This window comes from Oryctolagus cuniculus, chromosome 2 (assembly GCF_964237555.1).
Source record: "Oryctolagus cuniculus chromosome 2, mOryCun1.1, whole genome shotgun sequence".
In the NCBI taxonomy this organism is placed as follows: domain Eukaryota; kingdom Metazoa; phylum Chordata; class Mammalia; order Lagomorpha; family Leporidae; genus Oryctolagus; species Oryctolagus cuniculus.
In genome coordinates this window covers 183,932,618-183,952,316 of record NC_091433.1, presented here as the reverse complement: position 1 = coordinate 183,952,316, position 19,699 = coordinate 183,932,618, and the positions used below count along the sequence as shown (strand labels likewise).

The window sequence follows — 19,699 nt, the reverse complement described above, 5'->3', positions numbered from 1 at the left end:
CAGCTTTAAAATGACTGTTGGAGAGCTGTATAAACCACATCTAGGAACATCTTTTTTCTTTTGAGTCAACCTAATCAAGAGACATTTCATAAAGCCTACCATAAAATCTTTGAAGTGGATTAGCAAGATGTGAAAGTCCTTCATAAGCCTTAAATTACTTAAAAGATGATAACACTTTTATGTTTTTTTCCCATTATCAAAATACTAATTGATGGCCTGCTTATCAAAGGGCATAGTAAATAGTATGTACTCAAGCCTGTCATTTTTTTTTAAACAGATGCCTCCTTGCTGTGTTGGTCATATGAGCAGAAGCTACCTGATAAATGGTTCTAGTTTGTAAACACGTTCATGAGAAGGTAAAAGCTAAAATTGCAGTTATTTCTTTTTATTGACCACAAATATGATAAAAAGTAGTCTGAATTTGTCCAAAATCCACAGTTGTGTTTCAACTATAAGACTAAAACTTCTACAGGAAAGTTTTTTTTTATTCGTACATATAACAATTTTCAGAGTTAATTTGATTGCCATTTATTTAAAAACCACAGTGTGTGTGTGGCGGGGGGGTGAGCATTGTGGTACAGTAGGTTAAGCTGCAGCTTGGGGCACTGGCATCTCATCTCAGAGTCCTGGAATCACCTTCTGCCTTCACTTTGGATCCAGCTCCCTGCTAATGCACATTATTGGAGGCAGCACATGGAAAATCGAGTGCTTAAATCCCTGTTGCCCACATGGTATACATAGATGGAATTGCCTTGTCCACCCCTAGCTGTTAGGGGCATTTGGAGAGTGCACTAGCAGATGAAAGATTCTCTCTCTCTCTCTCTCTCTCCCCCTCTCCCTCTGTCCCTCTCTCCCTCTCTCTTTCTCTCCCTCTCTCTCTCTCTGCCCTCTCTCTGTCACCCTGCTTTTCAAATAAAAATAAATAAACAAATCAACTGTAAGTTAGGAAATAAGTATTTTTAAAAAAAGATTTATTTTTTATTTATTTGAAAGGTAGAGTTAGAGAGAGAGGGAGAGGGAGAGAGAGAGAGAGAAAGAGAGAGAGAATTTTCATCAGATCATTCCCCAAATGGCCGCAACGGCTGGAATTGGTCTGATTCAAAGCCAGGAACCTGAAGCTTCTTCCAGGTCTCCCATGCAGATGCAGGGGCCAAAGGACTTGGGCCATCTTCCACTGCTTTCCCAGGCTATCATCAGGGAGCTGGATCGGAAGTGAAACAGCCAGTTCCCCAACTGGTGCCAATATGGGATGCCGGTACTGCAGGCAGCGGCTTTACCTGCTAAGCCACTGTGCTGGCCCAGCCATTTTAAAAATTAATAGAAGGAAGGAGGAGGGAGCGTGGCAATGAAGGAGGGAGGGAAGGGTGAAATGTATCATTGTAGTTAAGACTGTATGTGACATACATGAAATTTGTTCCCTTTATATAAACAAAAAATTAAAAAGAGCTAAGAATATTGAATAAGGTCTTATTGTGAAGAGCTTCCAGATTCATGGTTTGAATTCAAGATTGTTTAAAGCCAAACCTTGGGGCATTAAAAAATGGTTAGACTTTGAGAAAGTACTTTTATGATTTTAGTAGACCTTGAATGTTTTGACCTTGCCTTTTTTTTTTTTTTTTTTTTTGACAGGCAGAGTTAGACGGTGAGAGAGAGACAGAGAGCAAGATCTTCCTTCCGTTGGTTCACCCCCCAAATGGCCTCTACAGCCGGCAAGCTGCGCTGATCTGAAGCCAGGAGCCAGGGGCTTCCTCCTGGTCTCTCATGTGGGTGCAGGGCCCAAGCACTTGGGCCATCCTCCACTGCCTTTCCAGGCCACAGCAGAGAGCTGGCCTGGAAGAGGAGCAGCCGGGACAGAATCCCGCGCCCCAACTGGGATTAGAACCCAGGGTGCCGGCGCCACAGGTGGAGGATTAGCCAAGTGAGCTGTGGTGCCAGCCTTGACCTTGCTTTTAAAATCTGCTCTTGACATGGTCCCATCTTGCTTCCCTTTATGTGAGAGTACCGAAAGTACCACTCACAAACGGTATTGAGTCTATGTTGCAGTTCTGCAGCATCAGGATCAGGAGTAGAACATCAGTGTAGAAGAGAATGCTTTAATATATAAAGAAAGATGTTAGGAATTAGATGTGTTAATATGTTCATAAGTGGGAGTATTGAAGACTTAGTGCCTTCAAGAAGATACTCATGTCCCAATAGGCTGCTTCTAAAGCTTAAACTGGCTTGGATAGAGCCTTCCCCAGGTTTGTGGGTGGAGGTGGTATCTGGTACCACTCAGGGGAGAATCTGAACCATACATCTTATTTAAAAGGAAGATGATTTTTCTAAAATAGATTTCCTACATTGGAAAATGACGTCCATCATATATGGTAGTTGTTTACTTTTTGCAAACTTGTTTTCTCACCCAGTTTGTTTATCAAACAAATGTATAAACTACTGTTCCCTGCACTCCTAAGTTTTCCTTATTTTTGTCATAGGTGCTGTAGCTTGCCTGCTCAGATAACTTTTTTCTCCTCTGAGAAAATAACTTTTAACTTTGCAAAATGAAAGCTACCATAAAGTGACCTGAAAGTTACTGCTTGTCTAGTGTCTGCTGATTCCATATTTTACTGGGTAAGGAATGAATGAGTTATGAGCTCATATATATATAGATATATATAGTATTCAAAATATACATTTAATAGAAATATATAAATATAATTATCAGTATAATATATAAATATATAAATAAATATATTAATGTAGTATTTAATATAAATATATCAAATATATATTTGAAAATATATAAATATGTATTTGAATACTACTATAATACACTTGAATACTACTATATACTATGTGGATCATACTATTTTAGACAATGGGATAGGGCAATGCATGATAAATTTATCCCTCATTAGGCATGCATATGGGGAAGGGGAGAATGGTACACAGGTAAACAGGTTATGTAAATGGTGGTCCAGGTAATGTGATAAGGAAGGGAAGTCCAGTGGAGTACAGAGCACAGAGAGCTGGGAGTTCTTCCTTAGATAGGATGGTTAGGTAACAATTTTCTGATAGCATGTTATTTGAGATACCCAAGAGGAAGTGCATGTTTCTGTATTTCAGTAGATGAGCGTTGTAGGCAGAGAAATGAAAAGGATGAGAGTCTGATTGTTGAGTTTTGGAAAGAGCAAGGCACTCAGTGTGCCAGATCAGAGTAGAACAGGTGGAGAGAGGAAGCTGAGCAGTGAAGTAATTGGTGTCCACATCACAGAGGACTTGGAGAACCAGATGAGGACTTTAGGGAGCTATTGGAACATTTTCGTTATAGGGGTATCAGGATCATGACAGTGGGTACCAAGAGTCTGTTTTATTGTATGATTATTTTAAATGTAGTTTAATTGCTTCTCTTAAGGGTCTTTTTCATCAGTTTGTGAAGAATATACATTAGGGATCAAGTACAGGCTGGAAGTTCAATGAGGAGGCTTTAGGAATAACCTGAGACATGATGATTGCCTGAAGTAGCATTGGAAAAGGCAGTAGATTCTAGAAATACTTTGATGAAAGAGTCCAGCTAATTCACTGAGAAACTGAACTTGAGTCATGAAACCAAAAGAGGAGTGAAGGATAACCTTAATTTTATGGGGGTAAGGAACTATCTGGCATTGGCATGCCAGAATGGAATTGCCACTTCTAGATGGGGACAGATTGAGTCTGATATTGCCCTTGGACTCCCCAGGTGAGAGTGCGGAGGAGGCCTTTGGGGCGTTGGCTCTCAGTGCCATCTGGACTGAAGATATACATTGGAAGTTAACAACACAAAGAGTGTCGCTGAGATTTTAGATTTTAGATCTGGATGGGATCACCTAGAGAGAGAGAATGATAGATAAGAGGTAAGGTCTTAAAACTGCACTTCGATGCTTCAGTGTTTAGAAGTTGGAGGGTCTAAGGAGGGATAAACAAAGGAAAATGGGAGGGGTGAGTATTTGGCACAGAGAGTTAAGTGACCACTTGAGACCCCTGCACCCTATATTGAATTGAAGTACTTGAGACTAGTCCTCACTGTGCTCTCCATCCCAGCCTCCTACTGATGCACACCCTGGGAGGCAGCAGGTGATGGCTCAAGGCCTTGAGTTCCTGCCACCTCCATGGGAGATCCAGATTGAGTTCACTTGACTTTAGTTTGACTTTAGTTTGGCCCAGCACCAGCTGTTGCAGGTATTTGGGAATGGGCTGGTGGATGAGAGATTCATATTCTCTCTCTCTCTCTGCCTTTCAAATACATTAAATAAATGTTAAAGATTTAAAAAGGAAATTATTGGAGCTGGCGCTGTGGTGAGGAGGTTAAAGCCCTGGCCTGAAGCGCTGGCATCCCACATGGGCGCCACTTCTAGTCCTGGCTGCTCCTCTTCCAATCCAGCTCTCTTCTATGGCATGGGAAAGCAGTAGAAGATGGCCCAAGTGCTTGGGCCCCTGCACCCACTGGGAGTCCTAGAGGAAGCTCCCAGCTCCTGGCTTTAGATCTGCACAGCTCCGGCCATTGTGGCCGTCTGGGAAATGAACCAGCGGAAGGAAGACCTCTCTCTGTCTCTACCTCTCGCTGTAACTCTGTCATTCAAATAAATAAAATAAATCTTTAAAAAAAGGAAATTGTCTACAATAAGTTTGTTGGTGGCTGTTTTGAATGATTGTAGAGACAACAGCATGATTGAAGTGATTGAAGGGAAATATGAGAGAGGAAATGAAGACCATAATGAAGGCTATTTCTTTTTTAGGGTTTTGCTATAAAGAGCAACACAGAAATATGGAGGTAGCTAGAGTGAGATGTAGGTCAGTAAGATTTTTTTTGTTCCTTTTCTGTTTTTGTTTCTGATTTCATGCTGGGGGATGCTCTGTCATGTCATTTAATTGAAGGAAAAGTCCAGTGGAGAGTGGCAGCAGGTAGAGATTTATAATTGTGTTTTTGGCTTTGGCTAAAGTATTCCTGCCGAATGTCCATAAAACAGATGTATTTTGGCATTAGGGCGCCTCCTGGCCCACGGGTGGGTGGGAGTTCCCTTTACACTTTGTAACAAAGTCAGCACCATGACAGAGGCTCACACATCACCCCATTTACAAAGCTAATAAAGAGGGCAGTCAGAGGCCTGTGTGCTCACAAGGTAGGCTGGTGTGATCAGAGAAGGAGATTTATGACTCTAAGTGAGCCACAGTATTAAAAGGTCACAAATAACATTTCCCATCCTAAGACCCTCTACTCTGAGAGAATTCATTTGACATAATTGTGAGCCGTTGTAGTAACCTGTGGTTAGTAACCCCTGCCAGACTGGCAAGGGCATGACAATGCCCCTTGCTGTGGTGATGTCTAAGGCTTCCTCCTAGCAGTGTCCTCTGCTTCAGTGGCTGCGGAATAGATTCTCAACAAAACTGAGAAATTATTTTCCCACCTGCTTAAGAAATCAAACTGTGCTCCCTTCTACATTGGGTGTGGTGTGACTGTCAAATCGCTGCTTAGGAAATTTGGCCATCTTTGACTTACTGCCTCTGAATGTCTTCATTGCTTCAGAGAGCATGCCCATTCACCTGGGTGTCTCTTGATTAAAGGTATTTGCAATCTGTTTTCAATAGAGGCTAAACTGAGGTTTACTTTTGCCCAATCTATAGTAGAAAACATTTTTTTAAATGGACATGTATGCATGTGAGTGGGTGTTGAAAGTGTGTTTGGGGGCCAGAGCTGTGGTGCAGTGGGTCAACGCCCTAGCCTGAAGTACCAGCGTCCTATATGGGCACCAGTTCGGGTCCCAGCTGCTCCACTTCTGATCCATCTCTCTGCTATGGCCTGGGATAGCAGTAGAAGATGGCCCAAGTGCTTGGGCCCCTGCACCCACATGATAGACCCAGAGGAGGCTCCTGGCTCCTGGCTTCAGATCAGCACAGCTCTAGCTGTTGCAGCCAACTGGGGAATGAACCATCAGATGGAAGACCTCTCTCTCTCTCTGCCTCTTCTCTCTCTGTGTAACTCTGACTTTCAAATAAATAAATAAATCTTAAAAAAAGAAAGAAAGTGTGTTTGTTCACCGATAGAAACTTTTCAGGCACCTGTTTTTCTAGAAAGAGCCATCCTATTGTTACAGAGGTTGACACAGTCTCTCCTGGGCAACATTCTGGTGGTTAAGTGATTCCTATGCACTTAAGTAAATTAAAACAAAACAAGACAAACAAAAACAAAACTACTCTCACACCATCGATTCACTTGTACACTGAATATAATGTTCTGGTAAAAAAGGCTATGAAAATGGTTTCAATCAAGGGTCAGTGGAAACTAACAGAACTCAGCCACTCTAGGCGGCCAGCTGTGGAGATAGTATGCTTTTTTGTTGTCTTGATTTGTCAAAACTGAAAAAATAAAATAAAATTCACTCTCTTATCTACAGAATTAAATAACAGAGGACTATTTTCATTATCAATTAGGAAGCACTGAGATGCAAAGCATAATCAGGAAGATATTCGGGGAGCTAGAAGTCTCCATCAAGTGGGCTTTTGCAGCATTCAGGCTAATCCCAGTGTTTTGCTTTGATTACTTTGGGTACCATTTAGTCCACTTACTGTATCATCTTGTAATTGCCCTGCACAGTTTTTCATCACAAAAGTAGTTACGTTCTCTCGTTGTTTGACACGAAGTGTAAAGCAAAAGTATTTAAAACGTCAGGCTACTTTGGTATGTTATACCACAAAGGAGGGAGCAGATGTTTTTAAATAAACATCAGCCTTGGTTGTGCGTTGCTGAGACACTGAGAGAGCCTTTTTCAGAAGCAGGGGCAGCTCATGAATTTAGAGGAGGCTTAAATACTGTACTTTCACATAAAACCATAAAAAGTTGGCAGAAGTATCAGGGGCCAATGAATGGGCATAGAGTTGAGCATGTTATAACTCAGATTACCAATAAAAATGTCAGCCTCAAATCTGAAGTGAATAGTTTTGTAATTCTGAACTGAAAGCATTTTTTAATTGCTTTCAAATGGAAAAACTTCATATAATTTAATAAAATTTATCTACTTTATTATCAAGAAGGCTATTATTGCAGCAAAGGGAAATGGAGGATTTAAATGTCATTCCCAGCATCTAATTTCCCAGCTCTTTTATTGGGATGTTATTAAAACAAGACCAAATGGACTTTGCTACATCCATAAAAGCTAGTCAAGCAGCAAGAGTTCATTTGGGCACCGTGGAATCGTGAAATGAGGCCTGGAGCTGCAGCCTGGCTGGTGCAGGGCGTGACTTGCCCTGGAAGCAGGTGTGATGTGTCAGGAGCAGTGTTTTGGCATTCTAGGGTTTGTGGAGTCTAAAGAGCAGCTGGTTCAGGGAGAAGCATGCCAGGGACAATCGCTATCTTTGTACCCAAGGGATCTATTTGGTTCTTTAATGTATGTTGTGAATCAAGTAAATGCTTTGAAACAAATGATGGTGAGGCTGGGCTGGGTTCTGGACAGAGCTGGTAGGAGTGGTCTTTTGTCTGCTAGAAAACAGTGCCACTAACAGCTTACTAAGTGAGTATCTGGGTCTGGAATGCTTTTTATTAACCATCGGGATAAATTCTAGGGCTGACTGGAGGATAGAACAGCTTGTGGACATTGGATCTATTTAAAATAAAATCCTTACAATAGAGAGTAGGCGATATCCTGGTATCTGGCTGTAAGGAGGAGCTGTCATTAGTAGGAAAGCATAGGAAGGGAGATAAACATTTTATGAGTACTATTAAAGTGCAAGGTAACTGTAGTGGCAGTTACAGCAATAACCTTTTCTAAGAACTTAGCATTCACCAGCCATAGTGCTAAATAGTGTGCATATTTTTGCATTCACAATAATATTCTGAAGGTATTATCTTAATTTTAACAAATGATTCTAAAACCCAAGCTTTTCCCCTGCACTGTTGCTTGTTCTGCTCTGCCTTGCAGCATATCATTGATACTATGGAGCATACGGTGTCAGCTTAGTTTCCTGGGAAAGAAATATCACTGCTTGATTTCAAACACCACGAATGTATTACAAGTGTAGGATGCTTTTCTGGGTGGCCTTGGACTGATCTAGTTCTCCCCCCCATTTCTTACTTGTAGTTCTCAAGAGTATTTATAAAATGTGTTGGGAATGCAACACGCTGAGATAAGGGAGAGCTGACCAGAACAGCCTGGGCTCTGTCCTACTCTCTTGCTGCTGACACTGGAATAGGATGTCTATCAATGTTCTGCACCAATGAGACATATGATTCCAGTATGTATAACCTGAGACAGGCTACATTTCCAGGTCCTTCATGGGAAGTTTAAACTCTGTCCACTTAAGGCAGCTTCCTTAGCTTTGGAGGACCTTACAGTGCTTTGAATGGATCCTAGATATTTGTTGTCCCTTGATGCCTGTCTGTAAATAAACAACTTCATCTATCCAACTTGTTGCATGCCAATATTCTTTCTAACTGGACCAGAGCAAGTTATTAAGCAGTGTGAAGTAAAACTGTTTCATAATCACCTTTATTAAACAAAGCCTATGATTCTGTATGTAAATTGTAATGAGAACTACTACAACATGAATGATCAGATCAATGAGCAAGTAAAACTATTTAATGCTTAGTTATGCTATGATCAGTCTATGTTCAGCGCTCTGAACTCAAATCTTTGGTCAGGAGAAGACTGTAAGAAAGGACCTACCAAAGGATCACAAAGTGTGTGTGTGTGAGAGAGAGAGAGAGTATATGTGTGAGAGAGAATCAATATGCACATATGCACATGTTTCTCTAGATTTTATCCCCAGGAATGTAATAGTTGGCTCAAAAGGCATGCCTTTTGTTTGTGTATGAATTTAATAGCAATTTTAAAGCTAATTAAAAGAAAATCTACAATTGCAACACCTATAAGTAATCCTGATGTATTTCTGGGCTAGCCCATCTTTGTCCATATTCTGACACTATTTTATAATGTTACCATCATTATTGAGAATTTTAAAAAAATGGGTGACAGCAGTAATAGTGATATATGGAGACAGATATCAAATCATAGTTCTGTCATTTATAATCTTGAAAATAATTACTGAAATATTTTCCACTTCAGATTAGCCTTACGTACGTGAGGATGATGCTAGTGTCTGTTCATGAGGTTGCTGAGATTTAATGAGATGAAATATATTAAGCACTTGGCTTAGCAAGAAGAACAGGGAATGTATTCAAGAAAGACGGGTTTTATTATTGTGTGGTTTTCATACTTCACATGTCATTTTTAAATGTGCCTTTGACCATTCAAAAACTATGATTTGAAGGGAAAATGAATAGTAATCGTACTGAAGTATTAGTGCATTTTCTGTTGCTGTAATTAAATGCCTGGGGTTAGATCCTTTATAAAGAAAAGAGGTTTATTTTGCTCAACGTTCTGGAGATTCAAGAGCATGGTACCAGCTTCTGGTCAGCCCTTGTGAGGGTCTTCTGGCTACATTACAACATGGTAGATGACATCATGATGGGACCATATGCGAAAGGGAGAGACCACATGGTGAAATAGCCAGCGGTATGCAGGGACCAGGCTTCTTCTTTTTATAACACCCTGCTCTCAGGGAACTATGTGGGATGCTGAGAAAACTACATTATCCCCTGTTGAGGGCAGAGACAACATGCTCTGATTACCTCCAGTAGGTCCCAGGCTTAGAGATTTCACTACCTTTCTTATTTATTTATTTATTTATTTATTTTGACAGGCAGAGTTAGACAGTGAGAGAGAGAGACAGAGTGAAAGGTCTTCCTTCCGTTGGTTCACTCCCCAAATGGCTGCTACGGACGGAGCCGTGCTGATCCGAAGCCAGGTGCTTCCTCCTGATCTCCCAGGATCTCCCATGTGGGTGCAGTGCCCAAGCACTTGGGCCATCCTCCCCTGCACTCCTGGGCCACAGCAGAGAGCTGGACTGGAAGAGGGGCAACCGGGACAGAATCCGGCGCCCCAACCGGGACTAGAACCTGGGGTGCCGGCGCTGCAGGCAGAGGATTAGCCTAGTGAGCCGTGGCGCCAGCCTGAGATTTCAGTACCTTTTAACATCTCCCCACTGAAGAATGTAGTTTCAGAATGTGGATCTTTTGGGGACAACCCATATTAACTGTAGGGAGGTCGCATGATGTTAATTTGGGGACAACTTGAGGACTACAACCAGGTTTAGTCTCTTCCATGCCAGAATTTTAAGTTAGACAGTCTAGAATAAACAACTGCCTCATCCAGGTCACTAAGGTATAAATGAACTGTACAGATAAAGTCTGTTTATTTAATTTATTTGGAAGGTAGCGTTACAGAGAGAAAGGAGGAGAGAGAGACAGAAAGAGAGAGATAGAGAGATTTCCATCCACTGGTTCACAACTCAAATGGTTACAATAGCCAGGGCTATGCCAGGATGAGGCCAGAAGCCCAGAGCTTCTTCCAGGTCTGCCACATGGGCGCAGGCACCAACCACTTAGGACATCTTCTGCTGCTTTCTCAGGCACATTAGCCTGAACCTGGATTGGAAGTGGAGTGGCCAGGTCTCAAACTGGAACTCATGTAATATGCTGGTGTTATAGCCAACAGCTAAACCTGCTACAGCTTAATGTTTGCCCCTCCTTTAAAGTTTCAGTATAAAAGTCTAATCCAAATGCTGAAGTCAGGTTTTTTTCTTATTTTGAATCTTGGCTCCAGTCACTTAATTGCACTGTGACATTTGGGTGGGATGCCTAATATATGTGGATTTCAGTGCCCTGATATATTATATATTAATTACATATTAATATATATGATAGTATATATATTATCAAGTGTTAAATATAGCATTGTCTGAAAATTAAATGAGAAATTATAAAATGCGAGTGTTGAAAATGATGTGGAGAAATTGAAACCCTTATATAATGCCTATGTGTATATAAAATGGTGCAGCCATTTGGAAAAAAAAGTTTGGTAGTTCCTTTAAATGTTAAACATAGAGTTTCCATATCACTCTGCAATCATACTCCTAGGAATATATCGAGAGTATTCAAAATACTTGTCCACACAAAAACTTGTACATCAAAGTTCATAGCAGAATTATTCACAATAGCCAAAAGGTGGAAGAAATGCAGCTGTCCATCAAGACGTGAATGCATAAATAAAATATAGTATATCAACCTAATGAAATAGAACCAAGCCACAGACATAAGAAATGAAGGACAAATGTATACCAGAACATTGGTGAAACAAAAATATTGTGCTAGTGAAGAAAGTCAGACACAAAAGATCACATATTTGATGAATTCTTTTACACAGAATGTCCAAACTAGACACATTGATAGCATCATAAGGGAATTGGTAGTTACCAGGGACCAGTGGGAGAGATAAATGTGGAGTTACTGCTAATGAGTCTGAAGTTTCTATTTTTTTCCCCAAAGAAACCTTTTATTTAATGAGTACAAATTTTGTAAGTACAATTTAAGGAATATAGTGATTCTTCTCACCCTAACCACCCTCCTACCCCCACTCCCATCCCACCTTCTCCTCCCTCTCCCATTCCCAGTTCCATTCTCCATTAAGAAAAAAAAAAGACTTTTCCTTGATAGTCAAGACAGGGGCTTGGTTGCTTCTCAAAGTGTCAATTTCACTACTACAGATTTCCTTTCAGGTGCTCTATTAGTTATCACAGATCAGGGAGAACATATGGTATTTGTCCCTTTGGGACTGGCTTATTTCATTAAGTACGATATTTTCTGGATTAACCCATTTTGTTGCAAATGACCAGATTTCATTTTTTATCTCTGTGTAGTATTCTATAGAGTAAATATCCCATAATTTATTTATCCATTCATCAGTTGATGGGCATTTAGGATGATTCCATATCTTAGCTATTGTAAATTGAGATGCAATGAGCATGGGGGTGCAGATAACTCTTTTATTTGCTGATTTCATTTCCCTTGGGTAAATTACCAGAAGTGGGATGGCTGAGTCATATGGTAGGTTGATATTCAGATTTCTGAGATATCTCCACACTGACTTCCATAGTGGTTTTACCAGTTCCCATTTCCACCAACAGTGGATTAGGGTATCTTACCCACATCCTTGCCAGCATTTGCTGTTTGTTGATTTCTGTACGAAAGCCATTCTAACTGGGGTGAGGTGCTGAGGTTTCTATTTGGAGTGATGATCAAGTTCTGGGTTTAGATTGTGAAGGTGATTGTACAACATTGTGAATATACTGAAAGAACTGGATTATATACTATGAAGGGTAGATTGATGTCACGTCAATTATATGTCAATAAGTAGAAGTTAAAGATTAAATAAGACTAAAATATGTGAAACAGTACAGTTTCTGTCATCCCGTAAGTGGCATGTTCTCCTATAAGCTTTATTATTAGAATTACTTTTTTTTAACACTTAGCATCCTCCATTGGAAAGTTTCTGATGTGTGCTTTGTTTTTAGAATTATACCAAGATTCTTTTGTTATTCCTGTTTAGTCTAAAATAGTCTTTTCATAATCCTATTGAATGTGAATTTCACACATCTGATTAATGAAATTTGGAACAGTATTTATCCAGGAGATACAAAGTAACTAGCATGATTACTTTTTTTATTGATTTTTAAAAATTTATTTGAGAGAGTGTGTGTGTAAGAGAGAGAGAGCACCCATCTCCTAATTTACTCCCCAAATGCCAGCAATGACCAGAGTCAATGTGGTTCTGGGCCAAGTTGGGAGCTAAGAATTCAATTCAGGTCTCCCACAGGGTATTAAGAATCCACTTACTTGCACCATCACTGGTGCCAGGATCTTCATTTTAGCAGTAAACTGGAATCAGAGGTCAGGCATGGGAATTGAACCAAGGTACTACAGTGTGGGGTGACAGGTGCCTTAACAGGCATCTTAACTGCTAGGCTAAATGCCATTTATTTATTTATTTATTTAAGGAAAGCTTGTAAACTATTTATTGAATAGATGTGATTTTGTGTTCATTTTGAAATCATCTTCCAAGGTATAGCAGAGAGATGTGCTAACAAAAAGAAAAAATTTTGATGATCTCAAAAGTCTTTCATGTAATCTCAATAATTTTAACATAAGAAAAAATGTAAACATTGCTTTAAAATAAGGGCTAAAAATTACATTCTTATTTTCAGTGCAGAAGTATAGTAATCCAATAGTTGTGTAAAAACAGTTTAAAACATTCAGAAAACTTCAGCAGCTTTCCAGCCTGAAGGTAGTTGACCTGGACATATTAAACATGGGTGATTTTTATTTTTGAGTGAACCAATAGATAGAAGACCTCTCTTTCTCTCCCTGTCTCTCCCTCTCTCTCATTCTGCTTTTCAAATAAATACTTTTAAAAAGGATCCTAAAATTTTTCAGCCGTTTAAATAAAAAATAAAAAGCTCATATTATAAATAAAATTACTCAGTTGATCTTTCTAGATCCTTATGTAGTCTATCCAATTCACCCTTTAATATTTCCTTCCTATTAATTCATTTAATCTTTCCTCTCTCACCAAGTTAGGTACTAATGACATTTCAACAAGACATATTAATCCTCAAAGATGGCAAGAGATTATAACACAAATAGCAACAATAAAGCAAACCTGAAAGTAATAAGCTGTCAGTGACATGAAGTATTTTCTCAAGACAAAAACATGTGAGAAGAGAGATATTGTTCATGAAATGATTCCAGGATTGTAGGCTGAAAAGATGGCGGACCCACCTGACAAGGTAGAATGCTTCCCTCTTTGCTAAAAATGGCCTACCCAAAACCCTGGCCTTTGAACTGTGTCACTCTGTTCTGAGCACCCTCCAGGGTCAGGCATGTGTTTCTTGCTGCATGCTTTGCCTGAGAAAATGAAAAATGAAGGCAGAGGCCATTGCAAACCTGGCTAAAAGATCCAGGGAAAAATACATTTTAGAATTAGAGACTTCAGAAGTATTAATATAGCCCTTTCATTTACTGAAACCACAACATAAATAGGAACTATACTTAGGTTGTGAGCTTTTTAAAGACAGTCTCATGTAAAGGTCTGACAGGTATGCAAAGTGTAAAACAACCTATGTGCTAAACTACATGTGCTTTGGGGTAATGTGCACCTGGTAATAAAGGGAAGTATTAAGGTGAATGTGTACTCATAGACCTCCCCACAAACAAAATAGGGATACAGAAAAACAAACAAACAAACAAACAAAAAACCTCCCATCTCAGCAGCAAGCCTATCATTTATGAAACTCCACAAAAGGTAGCAAGGATTCCAGTTGCAAAAGTTCGTAAATGCCCAGATAATGGCTAATACCACTTTGATAATCTCATAGCGTGTTCTGTAGATGTTTAATCACATTGACATTTACCTCTGACACCAAGAGGGCATGTGTAACTTTCTGCTAACAAACATCAATTTAACCTATTAATAGGCGTTTATTTGTCTTTCTATTTACTCTGTTGGTCCTTCTGGAAAATCAATATTGATTATGCTAAAGACCATCTGTGCAAATTATGGAAGACTTTTGCTTTTCCATGTAACTTTTCGGGTATCTAGCTGGAAATTTTATTAGAATTTTCTTGTTTGTCCCCCCACTCACACCCTTTGAGTTGAAAGCCAAATTAAAATTTAGGATATCTGGAAGAGATATTATTTTGCAGTTGGAGTTTTGTGCCCACTTCAAGCTATAATTCCAAATTCTCTTTTCAAATCTGAGGGCATGAGTGGTACCAGCTGTAATATTGGGAGCTCCTTGGTAGATGACAAGGGAATCACAGGGAGCCTCTGTACCTTTGGGATTACAGATCCTTGGCATCATTCAGCTCCTGCATGTACATTTGTTCATCACAATATCGCAGCTTCCTTGAGCTGAAGGCATACTTCTTATTTCATGTTGGAAGGAAGAGTAATCTCCCTTTCTGCATGACCTAAAAACCGAAATAGAGAGATTCAGGCAATTTGAGGAATTGTCCAAGCTTCCGCCGCTGAGGACAAAGATCGCCTCAATCTTATTTTGCCTGGAGAATTCTGTCCTTCTTCATCCAGTTGCTCCTTTCCTGCCCACTTCAGAATGGGCATAGGCCACACTAAATAAGAAGAGAAGAGCTTCCCTAGCCAAAGGATCTTCAGATTTTTTTGTTTTGTTTTGTTTTTTGTTTTCGTTACAAAGCCCTTTACAGGAAAATGATCCTACTGATGTGCCTTCACCAGCTTAGGAATCAGCACATATGTTGTCAACACTCACCTGTTTATTGGAAGAAAAGAGGGTGGCAGAAAGGTGATGGCAGAACAGAAATACACAAGTTCTTATTCTGGGTTCTCATCCAGAGGTAGCAAACTGGCAGCCTGCTGTTTGGATCTGGCCTCAGTGTGTTTAGTTTGGCTCTCATAGTATCAGCCCACACAGTGTTTTACGTTTGAATTCTTACATTTAAAAAAATAGAGAAATTTCACATAAATTCCAAACCCTTGAAAAGCACTCGAGATACACTTGGCTCCTATCGCCCTATTTTCAAAATGTCTATAAAAGATCAGTTTTTAGAGACCAGTGTGATATTGTGATTCATATTGAAAAATATATTTTACTGTTTGTACTCTATTCTTGACTTGAGGATCTCATTCCCTGGGAAAGTCCCAGGAGAAAGGAACTTTTTTTTTGTTTTGTCTTAATGAGGTGACTCATGGGGAGCTCAAGAAACTCAACAACAACAACAAAAATAAAAGTCCAGTTAAGAAATGAATGGGAAAAGGACTTGAACAGGCGTTTTTCAAGAGTGGAAATTCATTGGCCAACAGACACATGAAAAATTGCTCAAGATCATTAGTCATCAGGGAAATGCAAGTAAAAACCACGGTGCTAAGGTTTCACTTCACCCCAGTTAGAATGGCTTTCATACAGAAATCAACAAACAATAAATGCTGGCAAGGATTTGGGGAAAAAGGTACGCCAGTACACTGTTGGTAAGAATGTAAACTAGCACACCATTGTGGAAGATAGTATGAGGATATCTCAGAAAGCTGAAAATAGATATACCATATGACCCAGCCATTCCACTCCTGGGAATTCACCCAAATGAAATGAAATCAGTATATGAAAGAGTTATCTGTACCGCTATGCTTATTGCAGCTCACTTCACAATAGGTAAGATATTGAGTAATCTAAATGTCCATCAACTGACGAATGGATAAAGAAATTGAAATATGCATATGACTGGATAGAGAATTGAAAAAAATATATATATAATGGAATACTACTCAGCCATAAAGAGAATGAAATCTTGTCTTTTGCAACAAAACGGATGCAACTGGAAACCATTATACTCAGTGAAATAAACCAGTTCCAAAAGAACAAATACAATATGTTTTCACTGATAGCTAATAGAATATCAAAAATGTAATGTATATGATTGAAATTGACATTTTGAGATTTGATGACTATTTGCATCCCTTGTCATTACTGTTGAGGAATCATGTTTTTTTTTTTTTCTTTTTGCTAATTGTTGGATTCTTTACTTACTGTAGGATTAATCTTATGCATATAAAACAGACTGAGAGTAAATCATTGTAAAAATTAATGGAAGGAATGGGAAAGGAAGGAGGAGGGAGGGTGGCAGCATAAGAAGGAAGAAGGAGGGTGGGAAGTATCCTATGTCCCTATATCTGTATATATGATATACATGATATTTGTTTATTTGTTCATCTTTAAAAATGAAAAGCACTTTTTAAAACTTAGATACAGAGGAAATGAACCTCAGAAGAATAAGGGCAATATGTGACAAAACTGCAGACTACATCATACTGAACAATGAAAAGATAAAATAATGCTATTTAATATCATCAGCAAGACAAGTCTATCTTCACTACTCTTATTCAATATTATATTGGAAATATACACAAAAATTACACAAGACACAAAAGGGCATCTAAATTGGAAAGAAGGTCAAATTATTCTTGTTTTCAGATAACATGATTTTAAACATAGAAAAAACTGACTCCACAAAATTGTTAGAATTCATAGATGATTTCAATAAAATCACAGGATATAAACTCAACATACAGAAGTCAATAGCCTTTTTATACAGCAGTAATTAAATTGCTAACAAATAATTTAAAAAAGCAATCCAACTCACAGGAGTTAAAACAAATAGTAGGGATAAGTTTATCCAAGGAAAAGAATGACCTTTATAATAAAAACTACAAAGTACTGAAGGAAAATATGAAAGTGGACACAAAATAATAGAAAGACATCCTATGTCCATGGACTGTAAGAATTAGTAGTGTTAAAATGCCCATACTACCCAAAGTGTTCTACAAATTCAGTGTAATCCCCATTGAAACCAAAAAATGTTCTTTACAGAACTAGAAAAAAAAGCACAAAACTCATGCAGAACCACAAAAACCTGAAGTAGCCAAAGCAATCCTGGGCAAGAAGAGAGCTGAGGACATTATTATACCTGACTTCAACATACTACAAAGCTATAATAATCAAAACAGTATTATATTGACATAAAAATAAACATGTAGACAAATTGAATAAAATAGATAACCCAAAGATAAATACATGGATTCACAGCCAACTGATTTTAACAATGAAAAAGAGAAAGGAAATGCTTGTCAATAAATGATGCTGAACATGTTAGACCTCCATTTGTCATCATATACAATAATCAACTTGAAATGGGTCAAATACTTTGAGATTCATAAAACTTTATTACCTAGACCAGTTACACAACACAGAAAAACCTTGACTGAGGTGGATTAGCATGTGATATCAGCATGTGCCCATCACTTAGGATAGTTTAAAAGAACAGACAGAATCTTAATCCTGTTACTAGAATTTTTGAAACTAATAAAAAATATAAGGGAAATGCTTCCAGATACTCACTGGACAAAGAGTTTTTGTATATGACCCCAAATGCATAGGCAACAAAAGCAAAAATTAACAAATGGGACTGTGTCAAGTTAAAAGGTTTCTTTATGGCAGAGGAGATGCTAAGCAGAGTGAAGAGACAATCCACAGAATATGAGAAAAACATTTGCAAACTGCTCATCTGTCAAAGGATTAATTTCTAGCATATACATGAAACTCAAACAACTCAAAAAATCAACAACAGTAAACCACTACCAACAAAACAAATAATCCAATTAAAGATGAAAAAATGAGTAAATGAAAAAATGCTCAAAATCACTAATGGTCAGGGAAATGCCAACCAGAATCCCAATGCGATATGCCAGGTCATCAAAAAGTTAATGGAAAGTTCATAATAGGGGAAAAAAAAAAAACCTATGCATGGATTTAACTTTAATTCTTTTGCACCAAAATTAGTTAGTTTTTAAATTCCATCTTCCCACAAATTTTTGGAAGTACTCTCTTACATTTAGGAATAAAGTATTAGCTGAACCTGATTATTTTTTAGAATAAATTTGTATATTTAAACTTATCTGTGTGGAGCAGGTTTGCATGCACAAAGGAATTCAAGGATGATACACAGCTAAAGCACACACTCAAGATTGGACTGTGATCCCTGTTAGGAATTTGGAAAACATGATGCTGAGTGAAATAAGCCAATCCCAAAGGGACAAATATCATATGTTCTCCCTGATTGGTGACAACTAACTGAGCACCAAAAAGGAAACCTGTTAAAGTGAAATGAACACTATGAGAAACGGTGACTTGATCAGTCCTTGCCCTGACTGTTGATGAGCAGCTTAATATGTTATCCCTCTTAGTATTTTTTTTGTTTGTTCTACTTAATACTTTTGGTTGAATACTGTAATCAATACACAATTCTTCTTAAGTGCTGAAACTTAACTGTAAAGTGATCGCTGTTAAATATGAGTGGGAATAAGAGAGGGAAGAGATGTGCAATTTGGGACATGCTCAAGCTGACTTACCTCAAACGGTAGAGTTAGAAACATACCAGGGGATTCCAATTCAATCCCATCGAGGTGGCATGTACCAATGCCATCTCACTAGTCCCAGGGATCAATTTCTGTTCACAATTGATCATAATGATAGGACTAAGAACCAAAGGGATCACAGAAACAAGACTAGTGTCTGCAAATACTAGCTGATAGAATCAAAAAGGGAGAGAATGATCCAACATGGGAAGTGAGATACACAGCAGATCCATAGAATGGCAGATGTCCTAAACACCACTCTAGCCTCAGAATCAGCCCTTAAGGCATGCGGATCTGTCTGAAAAGCCCATGAGAGTATTTTAGGCATGGAAAGCCAAGACACTCTGAAAAAAAAAAAAAAAAAAGAAAAAAAAAAAACCTAAATGAAAGATCTCCATGAGTGAGATCCCAGTGGAAAGAACAGGTCATCAAAGAAGGAGGTACCTTTCTCTGAAGGGAGGAGAGAACTTCCACTTTGACTATGGCCTTGTCTAAATATGATCAGAGTCGGTGAACTCAGGGGGCTTCCATAGGCTTGGCAGCTCATGACAAGAGCCTAGGGTGATTACTGATGCCATAAACAAGAGTGTCAATTTGTTAAGTCAACAACAGGAGTCACTGTGCACTTACTCCTCATGTAGGATCTCTTTCCTTAATGTGCTGTACATTTTGATTTAATGCTATAACTAGTACTCAAACAGTACTTAACACTTTATGTTTCTGTGTGGGAGCAAACTGTTGAAATCTTTACTTAATATATGCTAAACTGATCTTCTGTATAGAAAGAGAATTGAAAATGAATCTTGATGTGAATGGAAGGGGAGAGGGAGTGGGAAAGGGGAGGGTTGCAG

At 38.7% G+C, this 19,699-nt stretch overlaps 1 long non-coding RNA gene across 3 annotated transcripts in view; it reads left to right on the top strand.

Moving 5' to 3' along the window:
• The window catches only part of LOC127489227 (uncharacterized), a 246,948-nt gene that overhangs the window by 44,375 nt on the left and 182,874 nt on the right, over nt 1-19,699 (top strand). The window contains exons 2-4 of one of the 3 annotated variants that reach the window (XR_011386954.1): nt 278-356; nt 1,630-1,918; nt 2,475-2,610. This is a non-coding gene — a long non-coding RNA (uncharacterized lncRNA). Of the gene's footprint in view, nt 1-277; nt 357-1,629; nt 2,611-3,718; nt 10,829-19,699 lie in introns of those variants that run through there. The other 2 variants (XR_007917161.2, XR_011386953.1) reach the window with 2 other exon arrangements.